This window comes from Dendrobates tinctorius, unplaced genomic scaffold (genome assembly GCF_039654945.1).
Source record: "Dendrobates tinctorius isolate UK_male_01 unplaced genomic scaffold, ASM3965494v1 ptg000031l, whole genome shotgun sequence".
Taxonomy (NCBI): domain Eukaryota; kingdom Metazoa; phylum Chordata; class Amphibia; order Anura; family Dendrobatidae; genus Dendrobates; species Dendrobates tinctorius.
Window position 1 is genome coordinate 11,284,719 of NW_027361699.1, and position 18,875 is coordinate 11,303,593.

Here is an 18,875-nt window from a genome sequence, read left to right on the forward strand (position 1 = left end):
ACCCATACACCCAGGTCTTTTTCAGTGACAGAGTTTTACAACTAAGCACATAATTAAACATCTTGTTTGTTCAACCCAAGTGCATGACCTTACATTTATCCCCATGAAAGCTCATTTGCCATTTATCAGCCCAAGCTTCTAGTTTACATAAATCCTCCTGTAATATAAAATTGTCCTCCTCAGTATTGATTACCCTGCAGAGTTTAGTGTCATCTGTAGAGTTGAGCGGAACAGGTCGGTTAGATTCAAAAGTCGCCGACTTTCGCCAAAGTCGGGTTTCATGAAAAGAAACCCGACCACAGTGTGAAGTCGGCCATGCGGTCGGCGACCCAAGCGCCAAAGTCGGGTTTCGCCGAATGCTTGCACATGACTTTTTTCAGCCAATGAGAGAAGCGTAGCGGGAGCGTAACTGGAGTGGGAGTGGGAGAGAGAGAGGGTGAGGGAGAAGAGAGAGAGAGATTTTGCCGCCTCTATGGTTAAAATTCATGCCAGGTGTGTTTACAGTCCTCCACTCACTGCCGACTTTTCTCCCCATTGACTTGCATTGGGTTTCGTGTTTCACAACTTTTCCCGACTTTTCCCTATAGTCGGCCGATTTCGTTTGACTCGACTTTTAAGAACTCGACCCTAAAAAAGGCAAAGTCGCTCATCTCTAGAAGTCGGCCATGCGGTCGGCGACCCAAGCGCTAAAATCGGGTTTCGCCGAATGCTTGCACGTGACTTTTTTTAGCCAATGAGAGAAGCGGAGCGTAGCTGGAGTGGGAGTGGGAGAGAGAGGGAGAGGAAGAGAGAAGAGAGAGTTCGTCGCCTCTAGGGTTAAAATTCATGCTAGGTGTGTTTACAGTCCTCCACTCACTGCCGACTTTTCTCCCCATTGACTTGCATTGGGTTTCGTGTTTCCCGACTTTTCCCTATAGTCGTCCGATTTCGTTCGACTCGACTTTTAAGAAAGTGGGGTTTCATGAAACCCGACTCGACCCTAAAAAAGGCAAAGTCGCTCATCTCTAGAAGTCGGCCATGCTGTCGGCGACCCCAGCGCTAAAGTCGGGTTTCGCCGAATGCTTGCAAGTGACTTTTTTCAGCCAATGAGAGAAGCGGAGCGGAGCGTAGCGGGAGCGTAGCTGGAGTGGGAGTGGGAGAGAGAGTGGGAGATAGAGAGTGGGAGAGGGAGAGAGAAGAGAGAGAGAGTTCGTCGCCTCTAGGGTTAAAATTCATGCCAGGTGTGTTTACAGTCCTCCACTCACTGCCCACATTTTTTTCCCATTGACTTATTGAGTTTCGTGTTTCCTGACTTTTCCCTGTAGTCGGCCAATTTCGTTCGACTCGACTTTTGAGAAAGTCGGTTTTCATGAAACCCGACTCGACCCTAAAAAAGGCAAAGTCGCTCATCTCTAGTCATCTGCAAATATTGAAATTCCACTCTCTATGCCCCTTACAAGGTCATTAATAAATATGTTAAAAAGAAGCTGGCCCAATACTGACCCTTGTGGTAACCCACTGCTAACCGTGACCCAGTCTGAGTGTGCTCCATTAAGAACCACCCTTTGCTTCCTATCCCTGAGCCAGCTCTTAACCCACTTACACATATTTTCCCCTTTCCCCATTGTTCTCATTTTATTCATCTACCTTTTTGTGTCACCGTATCAAAAGCTTTTGCAAAGTCCATGTACACCACGTCCACTGCTTTCCCTTGGTCCAGTCCGGAACTTACCTCTTCATAAAAGCTTATCAGATTAGTCTGACAGGAATGGTCCCTCGTAAACCCATATTGATATTGGGTCATGAGGTTATTCTTCTTAAGATACTCCAGTATAGTATCTCTTAGAAAACCCTCCAGGATTTTACCCATAGTTGATGTTAAACTTACTGGCCTATAATTTCCAAGTTCAGTTTTTGTCCCCTTTTTGAATATTGGTACCACATTTGCTATACGGCAGTCCTGTGGTACAGACCCTGTTATTATGGAATCTTTAAAGATTAAAAATAATGGTCTATCTATGACTGTACTTAATTCTTGCAGTACTCGGGGGTGTATCCCATCCGGGCCTGGGGATTTGTCAATTTTAGTGATTTGTAGACGCCGCCGTACTTCCTGCTGGGTTAAGCAAGTGACATTTAATGGAGAATTTTTATCACTGTTCATGTTATCCATCATGGGATTTTCTTGTGTCAATACTGTTGAAAAAAGTCATTTAGCATATTGGCTTTTTCCTCATCCTCATCTACCATCTATCTATTCCTTTGGGGTCTGCTCTGGGGCAGTTTAGATTTCCCCTTTCCTGCTTTAGGCTTAGTTAGCTCTCCAGCTGAGCCAAGGTGTCTAGGATCATCGTAGGCACGCTCCACGGCTACTGCTAGTTGTGTGGATAAGATCAGGGGTCTGCAATCCGCTTAGTTACCTACCTCTCTGGTTTTCTGTTGCTTATCTTGGGCTTGCTCTCCTCCTCGGTGACCCAATCATAACACCCCACTATATCAGCACTCCGGCATTAACTGGAAGCAAAGCAAAAGAAACCATTATAACAGGGGACTGAACAAACTGACACAAGCAGTAACATATGGAGCGGTGGTCCAGCACAGCCCCCAGCAGGAGCAAGCTGAACCCACACAACAAGCAGAGATAGACAAAACCAGATCAGACGCAAAGGATTAGCAAATCAATCACTTAGCTGAACAATGCAGGAACTGGGCAGGAGACATCAGACCTCTGAATGCACAGGAAAGCAATCACCAGCAGGGATTGCAGGAAGTCTGCAGACTTAAATACTCCAAATCGTAACCCCAGATCTCCTATCGTCATCATCATCATCAGGTGGCAGATCTCTGTCAATCTGGCCAGCTCCACTACCTCCAGTAACCACTGGAGGGAGCAGGGGGAGCTTTGGCTCAGAAGTCTGAGCCAGGGAATTCACAACAGTCTCCACTCTTCAAATGCCCACTTCATGGCCAACAATTCCCATTCCCCATGTCATAATTACGTTCAGATGGTGAAAATTTTCGAGAAAAGAAGGCACAGGGATTCATCTTAGAGGTTACCGGGTCTCTTTGAGACAAAACGGCTCCTGCACCAATCTCAGAAGCATCTGTTTCGACCTGAAATGGGAGTGAAACATCAGATTGCAGTAGAACAGGAGGAGAAGTAAATCTCCGCTTAAGCCCCTGAAATGCCCAGACAGCCTCTGGAGACAAACTCACCACATCAGCGCCCTTTTTGGTCAAATCCAGCAGTGGTTTAACAATACAGAAAAATTACTTATAAATTTACGGTAGAAATTAGCAAAACCCAAAAACTTCTGGAGAGCCTTCAGAGAAGTAGGCTGAACACAATCATAAATGGCCTGTACCTTGGCCGGGTCCATTTCAATAGCAGACGGGGTCAAAATGAGTCTCAAAAACGAAATCCTCTGTACACCAAAGAGACATTTCGATCCCTTAACATACAGAGTATTTTCCCTCAAAACCCGGAACACAGTCCGGATATGTTCCACATGAGAATCCCAATCACTGGAAAATATCAAAATATCATCCAGATAAATGATCAAAAGCTTATCCACATGGTCCCAGAAAATATTGTTCATAAAAGATTGGAAGACAGAAGGGGCATTAGTGAGCCCAAAAGGCATCACCAGGTACTCAAAATGTCCCTCCGGAATATTAAACGCCGTCTTCCATTCATCCCCGTACTTGATGCGAATAAGATTATACACCCCCCTGAGGTCAAGTTTGGTAAACCAACAAGCACTTTTATCTCTGGAAAATAAATCAGAAATCAGGGGTAACGGGTACTGATATTTAACAGTGATTTTGTTAAGGGAACGTTAGTCAATACATGGCCTTAATGAGCTATCTTTCTTAGCCACAAAAAAACCCCCAGCACCTAAAGGTGAAGAGGATGGTCTGATATGACCCTTCTCCAATGACACCTTGATATAAGATCTCATAGCATCATGTTCAGGTACAGATAAGTTGAAATGCTGACGCCCTTGGGAAATTTACAACCGGGCATTAACTCAATTGCACAGTCATAACTTCTATGAGGATGCAAAGACGCAGACTTACTCTTACTAAATACATCAGAAAAATCGGCCAAATAATCAGGAACATCATGAGATTGGGGAGATGTGGAGAAAACAGGAGTGTCACTAAGAACACATTGACAACCCCAACACACCACAGACACAGATTTCTAATCCAAAACAGGATTATGGGTTTGCAACCAAGGAAAACCCAGTACAATAATATCATGTAAATTGTGCAACACCAAAAATTTACAATTCTCTTGGTGGTCCGCGGCGTCCCACATTATCACCTGGGTCCAAAACTGGGGTATATTCTCCGCCAAAGGGGTAGCATCAATACCCCTCAAAGGAATAGGGGTCCACAGGGGCACCATGGGAAAACCACAATGTTTGGCAAAGTCAAAATCCATCAGATTCAAAACTGCTCCTGAATCAACCAAAGCCTTAGCGGAAAATGTAGACAAGGAACAGATCAAGGTAACCGCCAAAAGGAACTTAGGCTGTACACTGCCCACCACAAATGCTTGAGCAAAACATTTTTCTCTTTTAGGGCAGACAGAAATAGTTTGAGAGGCGTCCCCACAAAAGAAGCACAGCTTATTACACCTTCTAAACTCTTGACGTTGCGCTCTAGACAAAACCCTATCACATTGCATGGGTTCAGAAGTTTGTTCGAAAGTCAGCACCGCCTCTCGTGTAGTTTTACGTTCACTTAAGCATCGATTAATTTGAATGGCTAATGACATAGAGTCGTTAAGACCAGAGGGGACAGGAAATCCAACCATAACATCTTTTACGATTTCTGCCAGACCTTTACGAAAGAGAGCTGCTAGGGCATCATGATTCCATTTAGTAAGGACCGCCCACTTTCGGAATTTTTGACAATATAACTCTGCAGCATCCTGACCCTGGTTCAATGCCAACAAGGTTTTCTTAGCTTGATCAATAGCATTAGGTTCATCATACAACAACCCCAGGGCTTGAAAAAGCGCATCCACATTAGTTAGAATAGAATCTCCAGGTGTCAGAGAAAGAGCCCAATCCTGGGGATCGCCGCACAGCAAGGAGATGACAATTTTGACCTGCTGCACACAGCTGCCTGATGAGTTAGGATTCAAAGCGAAAAATAGTTTACAATTATTCTTAAAATTCAAAAATTTAGACCGATCCCCAGAAAACATTTCAGGAGTAGGGATCTTTGGTTCTACAGCAGATGATTGAGCGAGTTAAGCAGAAATTCCCCGCACTTCAGCAGCGAGCTGCTCAACACGATAGGGCAATTGCTTAGTCTCCATTAAAGAAAAAATTCTCCTATGGCCCCAGAGAAAAAGAGGAATAAATATATAAAAAAATTCAGACAGTTTTTTTTTTTTTTTTACAATTTTTTCCTTCTTTAGAGTACCGTAAAGTCTACAGTTTAGGCTAGTGATTCTGTTATGAATAGGTCACCGAGGAGGATGGCAGGAATAGGCTAGGCCACCAGGAAACCAGAAAGGTTGGTAACTTAGCGGATTGCAGACCCCTGATCCTAACAACACAACTAGCAGTAGCCGTGGGGCATACCTACAATGCCCTAGACACCTTGGCACAGTCGGAGAACTAACTCGTCCCACTCGTCTCACCAAGCCACATGAAAGCTCTGTAGCTCTGACACACTGTAGCAAAAACCTCAGCAGTACCTCTGCTGATTAGCACATGTTCAAGTTTCCATCCCACGGCCATCCCCCGGGATACATAATGGTCATTTAGCATCCTACCGTTCATCCTATCTCCATTACCACAATTAATATGCATGTGTGCATGACCCATTCAGCGCCCCACAGCTGTCACAGTGGTCACTGCACCACGTACCTCCCCCTTTGTTCAAACTTGTGGAGTTGAACACATGACATCACCCAGGGGTATCGAGACCGGGCAACTACAGTATGTCACCTTGCCCTACAAGTCGAGAGGACCGTCTCCGTCTGTTTTGGGCATCATATTTACGTTAGGCCTCCCCGGCCCCCAGCGGTCAGTATATCGGCCTTGGGCTTTGGCCTTCCAGTCTAAGTCTGTCTGCGTCACCAGACACTTTTTTGTCTCCACACTTTCTCTGTCTGCTCCGTCCCCCGACTTTTCCCTATACGACCGGCTCTCCCGGTTGGTGCAGTCATAAGTATTACTTAGAGTCGAGCCCCCTGTCTGGTCTGACCCATTTAGTACATCAAAGGAGCTACTGTCTAGGTCTCTCAGTCTCACACTGTGAGAAGAACTGCCACTTGCAGATTTGCGACGTTCACGTCTTGCTGAAGGTCTTTGGCCACCCGCCATCTCATTAATTGGGGTGTACCTTCTGGTCCTTATACCCCGGGATGCAGGCTGCCGCCATCTGATGTTCCGCATCTCCTGCAGGTATGTCACTCGATATTCCAGGAGCATTCGAAAGTTCCTAAGGCTTTCCATGGAAACAACCACAATGATGGGAATCATGCCCTCTTCATCAGATACCTGGACTTCACCATCAGGAGGGATCCTCACCCTCACCATACCGGAGATATTCACAAGGTCCTGCATCACTTTACCGAGCCTTCCAACGACTCTCTCCACCAGATATTTGGGTACCGGAATTACATCTTCCCCCAAGCCCAGTCGATTCTTAGCTTCCCTTGCCAGCTCTAGACGTCGAGCAGCTTTCACATTACTCCTCCTGAACATCTGTTTAGCGTGGAGACATTGCAGATGCATATCTGTCAGGACAGCTACCCACTTTGCTGTGTATTCCCTGGCTGATAGTACCACCACCTGCCAAGTGTCAGGTGCCCAGTGCACCCTACACGCTTTGACCGCCTTTTTAAAAGCCTCATGCACACCTTCACCGGTACAGGCTTCTTGCACATCTTCGGGTATGTCAATCACGCACTTGAAGGTCGTGGATTTGCTCTCTTCCTGGACAGAAGGCTCTGGGTTTACCACGGACACTTCCCTCAATACAGCTGTCCCGACCGGGGGAATATCTTGTTCAGCTTTCCTCTACAAATCTTCAGGAGATTTTACCTCTTTGAGACCCCTTGCCAAGGTGGGTACTGGCAGCTCCGTCTTGTCATCACTCGGGCCCGGCCGCTGTAAGTCTTCGTCCACAAACTTCTCCTGCAGAAGACCTCTTACAGTTTCTTTGGGCACTTCCACATCTTCTCTGAGGGTCTTATTCATATTTTGCCACGTTGACAGGTGACCTCTGAGCTGCAAGACTTCTTTCTCCAGCTCATCCACTCTGTGCTTGGCCGTTTGTTTCAGGGCCTTGACTGCCAAGAGCTTGGACTCTAGGTGGTGCAGCCGCTCCAACTGCGTGGAGTTGGCGACTTCCATACTGGCCACCTTTAAACATTCCTTCGCCAGCTGTTGACAGATCTCTTTGCGCTCTCTCTCCGAGTTTCGTATGTGCACTTCTACCTGGTGAAAACTGTCAATTCGCTCTTTCCACATGCACACTTCCTTCGTCAGGTTGTCAACTTGACCCTCTAGCTGTCAGGTGATAGCGGTCAAATTGGAGTCACCACTCACCCTGTCATCCAGGATCCCTTACACACAGGTGTCGGACCCCTTTTTTGGAGGTACCCCATTTCCCACGGTCACACGTTTGGTCACCCCAGCCAAATCCCCGAGTTGGTCAGACCCACACTTTCTCTCGGTCACCCGGAGCTCTGGGCTATCGACCTTAGGTGGTGCTGCCTCCTCCTTTGAGCCACCCCACACTTCATCAACTTCCCCTGCATCTTCAACAAGACAAAGTCCCTCTCAAAGGGATACACTAAGTTTGGTGGTATACTGCCACCTTGGCACTCAACCCTTTTGGACCTCTCAATCATTACTCTGTCCACAGTATAGTCCACAGTGACCCCATGGTGGCAGCGAACCTTGACCTTTTTCTCGGTCAGACAGAAAATGAGAGGAGCTCCTGTCAGAGTCACCTGGCCCTTTGAGTCCAGCCATTCAGAGACTCTTTCACAGTGTAGCATCACGATACTCACCTGCGGCCCATTGTCTTCCGGAAAGAATGTGCTGCGCTCAGAAAAAGTCAGACACAAACACCGCTGTTCCCCAGACATGTCCACTGAGGTAACCATTGCAGCCCCTTTTGAAAACTCCACCCCTTTTTGGACCACTATCCCCTTTTTGGACTTCACCTCCCCCTGGGACTCCACCCCTTTTTGGGTCACCGCCCCCTTTCCGGATTTCCCTATGTCCCTTCTACAGGCCTTCTTAGACCAAAGTTCACACTATACAGATTATGTCTTTCGGGCTTATACTGGCCCTTTAAGCATGACACACCGCCAGCTCCTACTGGCACTGCTACAGCTCCTGCTGTCCTGTCTTTGTGGACCTGCCGATCCACAGCAACTTTTGTAACCCCGCCGAGTTAAAGCCAGCCGCTTATCACATACGTAACCCCGCCGAGATACAGCAAGCCGATTGTCACCTTCGTGATCCCACTGAGCCACCGCAAGCTGACTTGAGAGGGAGAGAAAAAGCACAACACAAAACACACGTGGCCTGTCTGTGTGTTATTCAGGACGTCCGTCTCCTCCTGAGACCGTCCAACACTCACGCCTCACCAGGTCCAAGGTCGCAGCATGTGCTCCAGGGATCCGATTCTTCTCCCAGAATTTCCCAACACTGACCCTCCAGGACCTGGGACCCTAAACCATTCAGGTACACAGTCTTTCTCACTGACCCCGGTCAGTACAACACGGACACCTGTCCATTACCTGCTGGTGTCGGCGACACAGGTTTCCGGACGCCTCTTCTCCTCAGAGGTATCCCACAAATTATCCGCAGTCTCTTTGACCTCGGTCAGCACAACTCACAGTTTTCACGACCGTTTGCCCCTCTGGCTCAGAGTCGCCAGCATTGCAACATGTGCTTCTTGGAACCGTTGCGCTTAGCAACCGAGATTTGCAGACCTCGTCCGTTGCCCCTAGCAACAAGGCTACAACAGTGCCCTTAGCATTCTCCACCAATTGTAAGGTAGCGCTCACTGAGTGTATTGGGGGACACTCACTTGGCTGCAGATAAACCAGGTCCCGCCCAGGCTTTTCCACAAAAAACGTCCATACGGTTTATTATACACGGCATAAACCATAGCAGCATGAAGAACCGATCACAGTCTTACAGCAGACCAAACGAATATTCCCAATGGAGCTCCACTCCCTTAGCCCTGTGTTCACACAGACGGTGCTTTGTCCAGTAATCAGGCTCTACAGTTTCTCGGTTAATTCCCCCTGCCTGGGGTTACCTCTAGCTGCTTCACAGTCCTGACGTCCCTTCCCTCCTTAAGACTGTCCAGTACTCACAGGCTATTAAACACAGGCCACACACGGTCAGCGGCGTCCACATGTGCGCTTCTGGAAGGCAGCACACTTTCTAGCACATCGGCCTTCTGGGACCTTCCACACGGACCAATCAGATCCAGGCATTCACTCATGTTACCTACCCTGGTCACCTTATATGGTCCGTAGCAACACCCACAGCATCACATGGCTATGACCTCATTGCAGGTTCTTCAGATTCAAAACCACACATATAGGCTTTACTTCAGACACACGCCATTGGGTGGGATTGTAGGTGACTGGTCCCACTCGTCTAACCAAGCCACCTGAAAGCTCTCCCTGACACACTGTAACAACAACCTCAGCAGTACCTCTGCTGATTAGCACATGTTCAAGCTTCCATCCCAGGGCCACCCCCCCCGGGATACATAACGGTCATTTAGCATCCTTCCATTTATCCTATCTCCATTGCCACAATGGATATGCATGTGTGCATGACCCATACAGTGCCCCATAGCTGTCACAGTGGTCACTGCACCACACAAGAAAGGTGAAATCTAAACTGTGCCAGAGTAGAACCCCAAAGGAATAGATAGCCCCCAAACATATATTGTCGGTGAGACAAGATGAGGTACAAACACAGGCAGAAAATAAACTGAGCAAATGATGGGGCCCAAACTGTCTAGATAGGACAGGAAAGGAAAGACATTGTTTGCAATTGCGCATAAACTCTAAAAAATCCAGCACGTCTGGTGTACAAAAACACAAAGTTCTAACAACCTCTCCCCCACTATATCAGCATTCTGGTGTGAACTGGCAGCAAAGCAAAAGAGACTAATATAACGGGGGACTGAACAAATTGACATAATCTGTAACATGTAGAGCGGGGTCCAGCATCCAGCACAGCCCCAGCAGGGAGCACGCTGAACCCTCACAGCAAAGCAGAAAGAGGCAAAACCAAATCAGATGCAAAGGATTAGCAGATGAACAACTTAAAAGGAACCAGTCACCCCCTCCAGGCGATTTTAAGTAAAAGAGCCACCTTGTGCAGCACTAATGCTGCATTCTGTCGGCTCTTTTATTTAGGGTACCTTCCACCGCAGAAATAATCTTTTTTAAAAGACATACCTGATATTTGACAGGGGGGCAGGTCTTTCCCCATCTGACCGAGACTCCTCACATCCGTCACTCATGTCTTCTTGCGTTGTTTGCTCTTCCTCTTAATTTTTCTTTTCAAATCCTGGCGCCTGCGCTGTAGTATGTATTCTGGGGCATGCGCAGTGACCACTGCCCGTCCTCTCTCATGACTTCCTGGCCTTCATATCGTGCTTGCATGGACGTGCGGCCAGAGATGCCGCCCCACAGTCGCTTATGAATTATTCACACTACGTGGCTGGGAATCTTGGGCATGAGAGCCACAGATAACTACTGCGCATGCCCAAGATTCCCAGCCCCGCAGTGTAAATAAATCATAAGCGACTGCGGGTTGGGATCCCTAGCCATGCGAAGTCATGAGAGAGGACAGGCAGGGGTCACTACGCATGCCCCAGAATACATACTACAGCGCAGGCGCCAGGATTTGAAGAGAAAAATTAAGAGGTGGAGCCAACAACGCAAGAAGACATGAGTGAAGGATGTGAGGCGTCTCGGTCAGATGGGGGAAAGACCTGCCCCCTGTCAAATATCAGGTATGTCTGACCAATTTTAAAAAAGATTATTTCTGCGGTGGAAGGTACCCTAAATTAAAGAGCCACCTTGACAGAATGCAGCATTAGAGCCGCACAAGGTGGCTCTTTTACTTAAAATCGCCTGGAGGGGGTGACAGGTTCACTTTAACTGAAAAATTCAGGATCAGGCAGGAGACAGCAGACCTCAAAATGCACAGGAAGAAACTAATCACCAGAAGCAACTGAAGGAAGCCTACTGACTTATATCCTCCCAGTCAGTAATCCCTGATTTCCAATCATTGTCGTCAGGTGGCAGACTTCCAACTCCACTACCCGCAGTAACCACCAGAGGGAGCGCCGACTCAGAAGTCATATCAAGAGAATTCACAACAATCACCTGTTCCTTGAATAAATCTGTCTTCCAGCGTTCATTTCACTACAGACACTTGGACAAATAAGAATGGAAAAGGATGTTACATCTAGCTTACTGGGCACTGGGTGACTCTGGTGGCTGTGGGGGTAGGTGTTGTGAATTCTGTTTCTGGCCTCACTCTGGTTATTACTGAAGGTAGTGGAGCTTGTCAGATTGACAAAGGAGTTGCGAGTTCTCTTTCTGGGCTCCCTCTGGGGGTTACTGGAGGTAGTGGAGCTGATCTGATTGACAGAGGCTTACCACCTAATAATGAGGATGATGATTGGAGATCTGGGGTTTCAGATTGGGATTTAAGACAGCTGACTCCCTCTATCCCTGCTGGTGATTTTTTTCCTGTGCCTTCTGAGGTCTGATGTCTCCTGCTCTGTCCCTGCATGGTTCAGCTAAGTGGTTCATTTGCTATTCTGTTTGCATTTGATCTGGTTTTGTCTATATCTGCTTTGTGCCTGTCAGCCAGCTCCGGCTGGGGCTGTGCTGAATCACCACCCATATGTTACTGCTTGTGCCAGTTTGTTTTCTCCCCTGTTATATTGGTCTCTTTTTGCTTTGCTTTCAGAATATACCAGAGTGCTGATATAGTGGGCGAAGTCGTGCAACTTCAGTGTTTTTTTGTGCATCAGACGTGTTGGACATTTTGCAGGGTTTTTTGCGTGATTGCAGACAGTGTCTTTCCTTTCCTGTCTAGTCAGTGTGGGCCCCATCATTTGCTCAGTCTATTTTCCTGCCTGCGTTTGTGTTTTCATCTTGTCTCACTGACAATATATGTTTGGAGGCTATCTATTACTTTGGTGTCTGCTCCGGGGGCAGTTTAGATTTCTCCTTTCTTGCTTTAGGCTTAGTTACAGTAGCTCTCCGGCTGTGAAGAGGCGTCTAGGATCATCGTAGGTACTCTCCATGGCTACTGCTAGTTGTGTGGATAGGATCAGGAGTCTGCAATCTGCTTAGTTACCAACCTCTCTGGTTTTATGTGGCTGAGCCTGGGCCTACTATCCTCCTCAGTGACCCATTCATAACAGAATCACCAGCCTAACTGTAGGCTCTAGGTTACTCTAAAGAAGGAAAGAATTTAAAAAAAAAAAAAAAAGTGGCAGAATTTTTTTTATATATTTTTCCCTCTTTTTTTTCTGGGGCTATAGGAGGATATTTTTTGTCTAAATGAAGACTAAGCAATTGTCTGATCGTGTTGAGCAGCTTGCTGCTGAAGTACAGGGAATTTCTGCCTATCTTGCTCAATCATCTGCTGTTGAACCAAAAATCCCTACTCTTGATGTGTTTTCTGGAGATCGGTCTAAATTTTTGAATTTTAAGAATAATTGTAAACTATTTTTTGCTTTGAAACCTAACTCATAGGGGAGCTCTGTGCAGCAGGTTAAAATTGTAATTTCCCTGCTGCGCAGTGATCCCCAGGATAGGGCCTTTTTTTCGACACCTAGAGATCCTATTCTGGCTAATGTGGACGCATTTTTTCAAGTCTTGGGGTTATTGCATGATGAACCTAATGCTATTGATCAAGCTGAGAAAACCTTATTGGCATTGAACCAGGGTCAGGATTCTGCAGTTATATTGTCAAAAATTCCGAAAATGGGCGGTCCTTACTAAGTGGAATAACGATGCCCTAGCAGCTCTCTTTTGGAAGGGTTTGGCAGAAACCGTAAAAGATGTTATGGTGGGATTTCCTGTTCCCTCTGGTCTTGACGACTCTATGTCATTGGCCATTCAAATTGATAGGCGTTTACGTGAACGTAAAACTACACGAGAGGCGTTGCCACCTTTCAAATGAACTTCTGAACCCATGCAGTGCGATTGGGCTTTGTCTAGGGCGCAACATCAGGAGTTTAGAAGGCGCAATAAGTTGTGTTTTTTCTGTGGGGATGCCTCTCATACTATTTCTGTCTGCCCTAAATGAGAAAAGTGTTTTGCTCACACATTTGCGGTGCGCAGTGTACAGCCTAAGTTTCTTTTGGTGATTACCCTGATCTGTTCCTTGTCTACATTTTCCGCTAAGGCTTTTGTCAATTCAGGAGCAGCTTTGAATCTGATGGATTTGGACTTTGCTAAACGATGTGGTTTTCCCATGATACCCTTACGGACTCCTATCCCTTTGAGGGGTATTGATGCTACTCCTTTGGCGGAGAATAAACCCCAGTTTTTGTCCCAGGTGATAATGCAGGTCGCCCCGGACCACCAAGAAAATTGTAAATTTTTGGTGTTGCACAATTTGCATGATACTATTGTTTTGGGTTTTCCTTGGTTGCAAACTCATAATCCTGTTTTGGATTGGAAATCTGTGTCTTTGGTGAGTTGGAGTTGTCAATGTGTTCTTAGTGACACTCCTGTTTTCTCCACCTCTCCCCAGTCTCATGATATTCCTGACTATTTGGCTGATTTTTCTGATGTATTTAGTGAGAGTAAGTCTGCGTCTTTGTATCCTCATAGGAGTAATGACTGTGCAATTGAGTTAATGCCCGGGTGTAAATTTCCCAAGGGTCGGCTTTTCAACTTATCGATACCCAAACATGATGCTATGCGATCTTATAACAAGGAGTCGTTGGAGAAGGGTCATATTAGACCATCCTCTTCACCTTTACATGCTGGGGTTTTTTTTGTCGCCAAGAAAGATGGTTCATTAAGGCCATGTATTGACTATCGTTCCCTTAACAAAATCACTGTTAAATATCAGTACCCGTTACCCCTGATTTCTGATTTATATTCCAGAGTTAAAAGTGCCTGTTGGTTTACCAAGCTTGACTTCAGTAGGGCGTATAATCTTATTCGCATCAAGCACGGGGATGAATGGAAGATGGCGTTTAATACTCCGGAGGGACATTTTGAGTACCTGGTGATGCCTTTTGGGCTCACTAATGCCCCTTCTGTCTTCCAATCATTTATGAGTGATATTTTCCGGGACTTTGTGGATAAGTTTTTGATCATTTATCTGGATGATATTTTAATCTTTTCGAGTGATTGGGATTCTCATGTCGAACATGTCCGGACTGTGTTCTGGATTTTGAGGGAAAATTCCCTGTATGTTAAGGGATCGAAGTGCCTCTTTGGTGTACAGAGGATTTCATTTTTGGGATTCATTTGGTCCCCGTCGGCTATTGAAATTGACTCAGCCAAGGTACAGGCCATTTATGATTGGGTTCAGCCCACTTCTTTGAAGGCTCTCCAGAAGTTTTTGGGTTTTGCTAATTTCTACCGTAAATTTATAAGTAATTATTCTGGTATTGTTAAACCACTGACGGATTTGACCAAAAAGGGCACTGATGTGGTGAATTGGTCTCCAGAGGCAGTCTCGGCATTTCAGGAGCTTAACCCCTTCACTACCAAGGGTTGTTTGCACGTTAACTCCCGGGCCAATTTTTACAATTCTGACCACTGTCCCTTGATGAGGTAATAACTCTGAAACGCTTCCATGGATCCCGGTGATTCTGACATTGTTTTCTTGTGACATATTGTACTTCATGTTAGTGGTAAAATTTCATTCAAATAACTTGCGTTTATTTGTGAAAAAAACGGAAATTTGGCAAAAAATTTTAAAATTTCGAATTATTCCAAATTTGAATTTTTATGCCCTTAAATCACAGAGATATGGCACACAAAAAACTTGATAAGTAACATTTCCCACATGTTTACTTTGCATCAGCACAATTTTGGAACCAAAATTTTTTTTTGTTAGGAAGTTATAAAGGTTAAAAATCAACCAGCGATTTCTCATTTTTGCAATACCATTTTATTTTTACGGACCACATCACATTTGAAGCCACTTTGCGGGGTGTATATGATAGAAAATACCCAAAAGTGACACCATTCTAAAAACTGCACCCCTTAAGGTGCTCAAAACCACATTCAAGAAGTTTATAACGTACAGCAGTACAAATAAAAAATCATATTTTTTCCACAAAAATGATCTTTTCACCCCCAATTTTCATTTTACCAAGGGTAACAGGACCCTAAAAGTTATTGTGCAATTTGTCCTGAGTACGCTGATACCCCACATGTTGGGGTAAACCACTATTTGGGCGCAAGGCAGAGCTCGGAAGAGAAGGAGCGCCATTTGACGTTTTTGGCTGGAATTGAGATCGGACACCATGTCGCGATTGGAAAACCCCTGATGTACCAAAACAGTGGAAACCCCCCACAAAAGACACCAATTTGGAAACTAGACCCCCCAAGGAACTTATCTAGATGTGTGGTGAGAACTTTGAACCCACAAGGGCTTCACAGAAGCTTATAACGTACAGCAGTACAAATAAAAAATCATATTTTTTCCACAAAAATGATCTTTTCACCCCCAATTATCATTTTACCAAGGCTAACAGGACCCTAAAAGTTATTTTGCAATTTGTCCTGAGTACGCTGATACCCCACATGTGGGGGTAAACCACTATTTGGGCGCATGGCAGAGCTCGGAAGGGAAGCAGCGCCATTTGACGTTTTTGGCTGGAATTGAGATCGGACACCATGTCGCGTTTGGAAAGCCCCTGATGTACCAAAACAGTGGAAACCCCCCACAAATGACACCATTTTGGAAACTAGACCCCCCAAGGAACTTATCTAGATGTGTGGTGAGAACTTTGAACCCCCCAGTGCTTCACAGAAGTTTATAATGCCTGGGCGTGAAAATAAAAAAATTGTATTTTTTCCACAAACATGATCTTTTACTCACCAACTTTTTTATTTTCCCAATGGTACCAGGAGAAATTGGACCCCAAAAGTTGTTGTCCAATTTGTCCTGAGTACGCTGACACCCCATATGTGGGAGAAAACTACTGTATGGGCACATGTCGGGGCTCGGAAGGGAAGTAGTGACGTTTTGGAATGCAGACTTTGATGGAATGGTCTGCGGGTGTCATGTTGCTTTTGGAGAACCCCTGATGTACCTAAACAGCGGAAACTCCCCACAAGTGACCCCATTTCGGAAACTAGACCCCCTAAGGAACTTATCTAGATGTGTGGTGAGCACTTTGAACCCCCAAGGGCTTCACAGAAGTTTATAATGCCCGGGCATGAAAATAAAAAAATCGTATTTTTTCCACAAACATGATCAATTAGTCCCCAATTTTTTTATTTTCCCAAGGAACCAGGAGAAACTGGACCCCAAAAGTTGTTTTACAATTTGTCCTGAGTACGCTGATACCCCATATGTGGGAGAAAACTACTGTATGGGCACACGTCGTTCATGAATTTCTTTTTGGTGGTGCGTTTACGCCGTTCCGGGTGTGGTAAAATCTATAAGGCAGTTTTATTCTTCGGGTCAGTACGGTTACAGCGATACCTCTTCGAGGTCGGTTTTTTATGTTTTGGCGCTTTTATGCTATGAAAACAATTTTATATAAAAAATAATTATTTTTGCATCACTTTATTCTGCGAGCTATAACTTTTTTTGCGGGACAAGATGATGTTTTCAGCGGTAACATGGATATTTATATGCGTCTTTTTGATTGCGCGTTATTGCACTTTTTGTTCGGCGGTATGATAATAAATCATTATTTTTTGCTTCGTTTTTTATTTTTATTTTTTAAGGGGTTCGCTTAAGGGGTTAACTATTGGGACAGTTTTATAGGGCGGGTCGTTACAGACGCGGCGATACCAAATATGTGTTCTTTTCTTGTTGTTTTTTTTTATTTCCAAAAAATGAATTTATTGGGGAATATTTTTTTTTTTTTTTTTAGTTTATTTAGCGATTTTTTTAAAATTATTTTTACACTTTTTTTTTTTTTTTACTTTATTGCAATGTCCCAGGGGGGACATAACTGTCCTGTGACAGATCGCTGATCTGTCACATCACAGATCACTGTGACAGATCAGCAATCTGTCACAGGCAGTCCAGAAGGCTTCCTGCAGGCCCCCCGGAGGTACCGCCATATTGGATCCGGGGACCTGCAGGAAAGGAGCCCCCCGCAGCAGCGCTGCACATTGCGCTGCGGTGGGGGGCTCAGGGAAGCACGGAGGGAGCCCCCTCCCTGCCGATGCTTCCCTTTAACCCCCGGTACACCGCGATCGTGTTTGATCACGGTGTGCAAGGGGTTAACGTGTCGGGGGCGGTCCATGACCGCCCCTGTCACATTGTGCAAGGTGTCAGCTGTGATAATCAGCTGACACCCGGCCGCGATCAGCGGCGCTCACCACGTGGGCGCCGCTGATCGCTGTGACGTAGTATTCCGTCCATGGTAATTAGGTCCAGGGTCACATGGACGGAATATTACGTCCATTGTAGGTAAGGGGTTAAGCAGAGATTCACTTCTGCTCTGGTTCTACAGCAACCTGATGTCTCACTCCCATTTCAGGTGGAGGTAGATGCTTCTGAGATTGGTGCAGGAGCCGTTTTGTCCCAAAGAGATCTGGTGACTTCTAAGATGAATCCCTGTGCCTTCTTTTCTCGAAAATTCTCCCCATCTGAGCGTAACTATGACGTGGGGAATGGGAATTGTTGGCCATGAAATGGGCATTTGAAGAGTGGAGACATTGGTTGGAGGTAGCTAGACATCAAGTTGTGGTCCTCACCGACCACAGGAATTTGATTTATCTTGAATCAGCCAAATGCTTGAATCCTAGACAGGCTAGTTGGGCCTTGTTTTTCACACGTTTTAATTTTGTGGTCTCTTTTCTTCCGGGCACTAAGGATGTTAAGGAGGACGCATTTTCTAGAAGTTTCTTTGCGGATTCTCTTGATGTGACCGAGCCTACTACCATTCTAATTGAGGGTGTAGTTCTTTCCGCCATTTCACCCGATTTGAGACGTACCCTGGAGGAATTTCAGGAGGACAAACCTGAACGTTGCCCTATGGGAAAATTGTATGTCCCTGACCAGTGGAGGAAAAGAGTAATGTCTGAAATTCATTGCTCTGTGTTGGCTTGTCATCCAGGTATTTTTGGACACTGGATTTGAGTGTATGTTACGCTGCTATCATTCGGTGGTGTTGAGAAGTCTGGCCCAATCCAGCCCTTGTTCATTTTTTAAGAGTCAACCTGTCAGCATTTTTAGCTGACAGGCGGATGCGTTTATCAGTTATAATTCCACCAGCAGCACTAACAACCTGATCTGACAAAATGTTAGTGGCAGGGCACCCCAGGACCTCCAAGGCATAGAGAGCCAGTTCATGCCATGTGCCCAGCTTGGATACCCAATAATTATAAGGCAAAGAGAAATCACGAAGGACGTTGGTATGGTCAGCAAGGTACTCCCTCAGCATCTTCCCAACTTTGTACTCCTTGTGAGAGTAACCCACACCTCAGGGCCTGTGCGATGGGAGGGTCTGAGAAAACTCTCCCAGAACTTTGACAGTTTTCCCCTGCCTCTGCTGGATTGGAGTTGTGTTTCTCGCATGTATTCCTTGGTTGTCCAACAAACTTTAATTTTTTTTATTAATTCTTCAACACGGACCTTCTGGTACTGCCCCATTTTAGTAGACCTGTTCGGTTCGGGAATAAGAAATAGAAAGTTCTT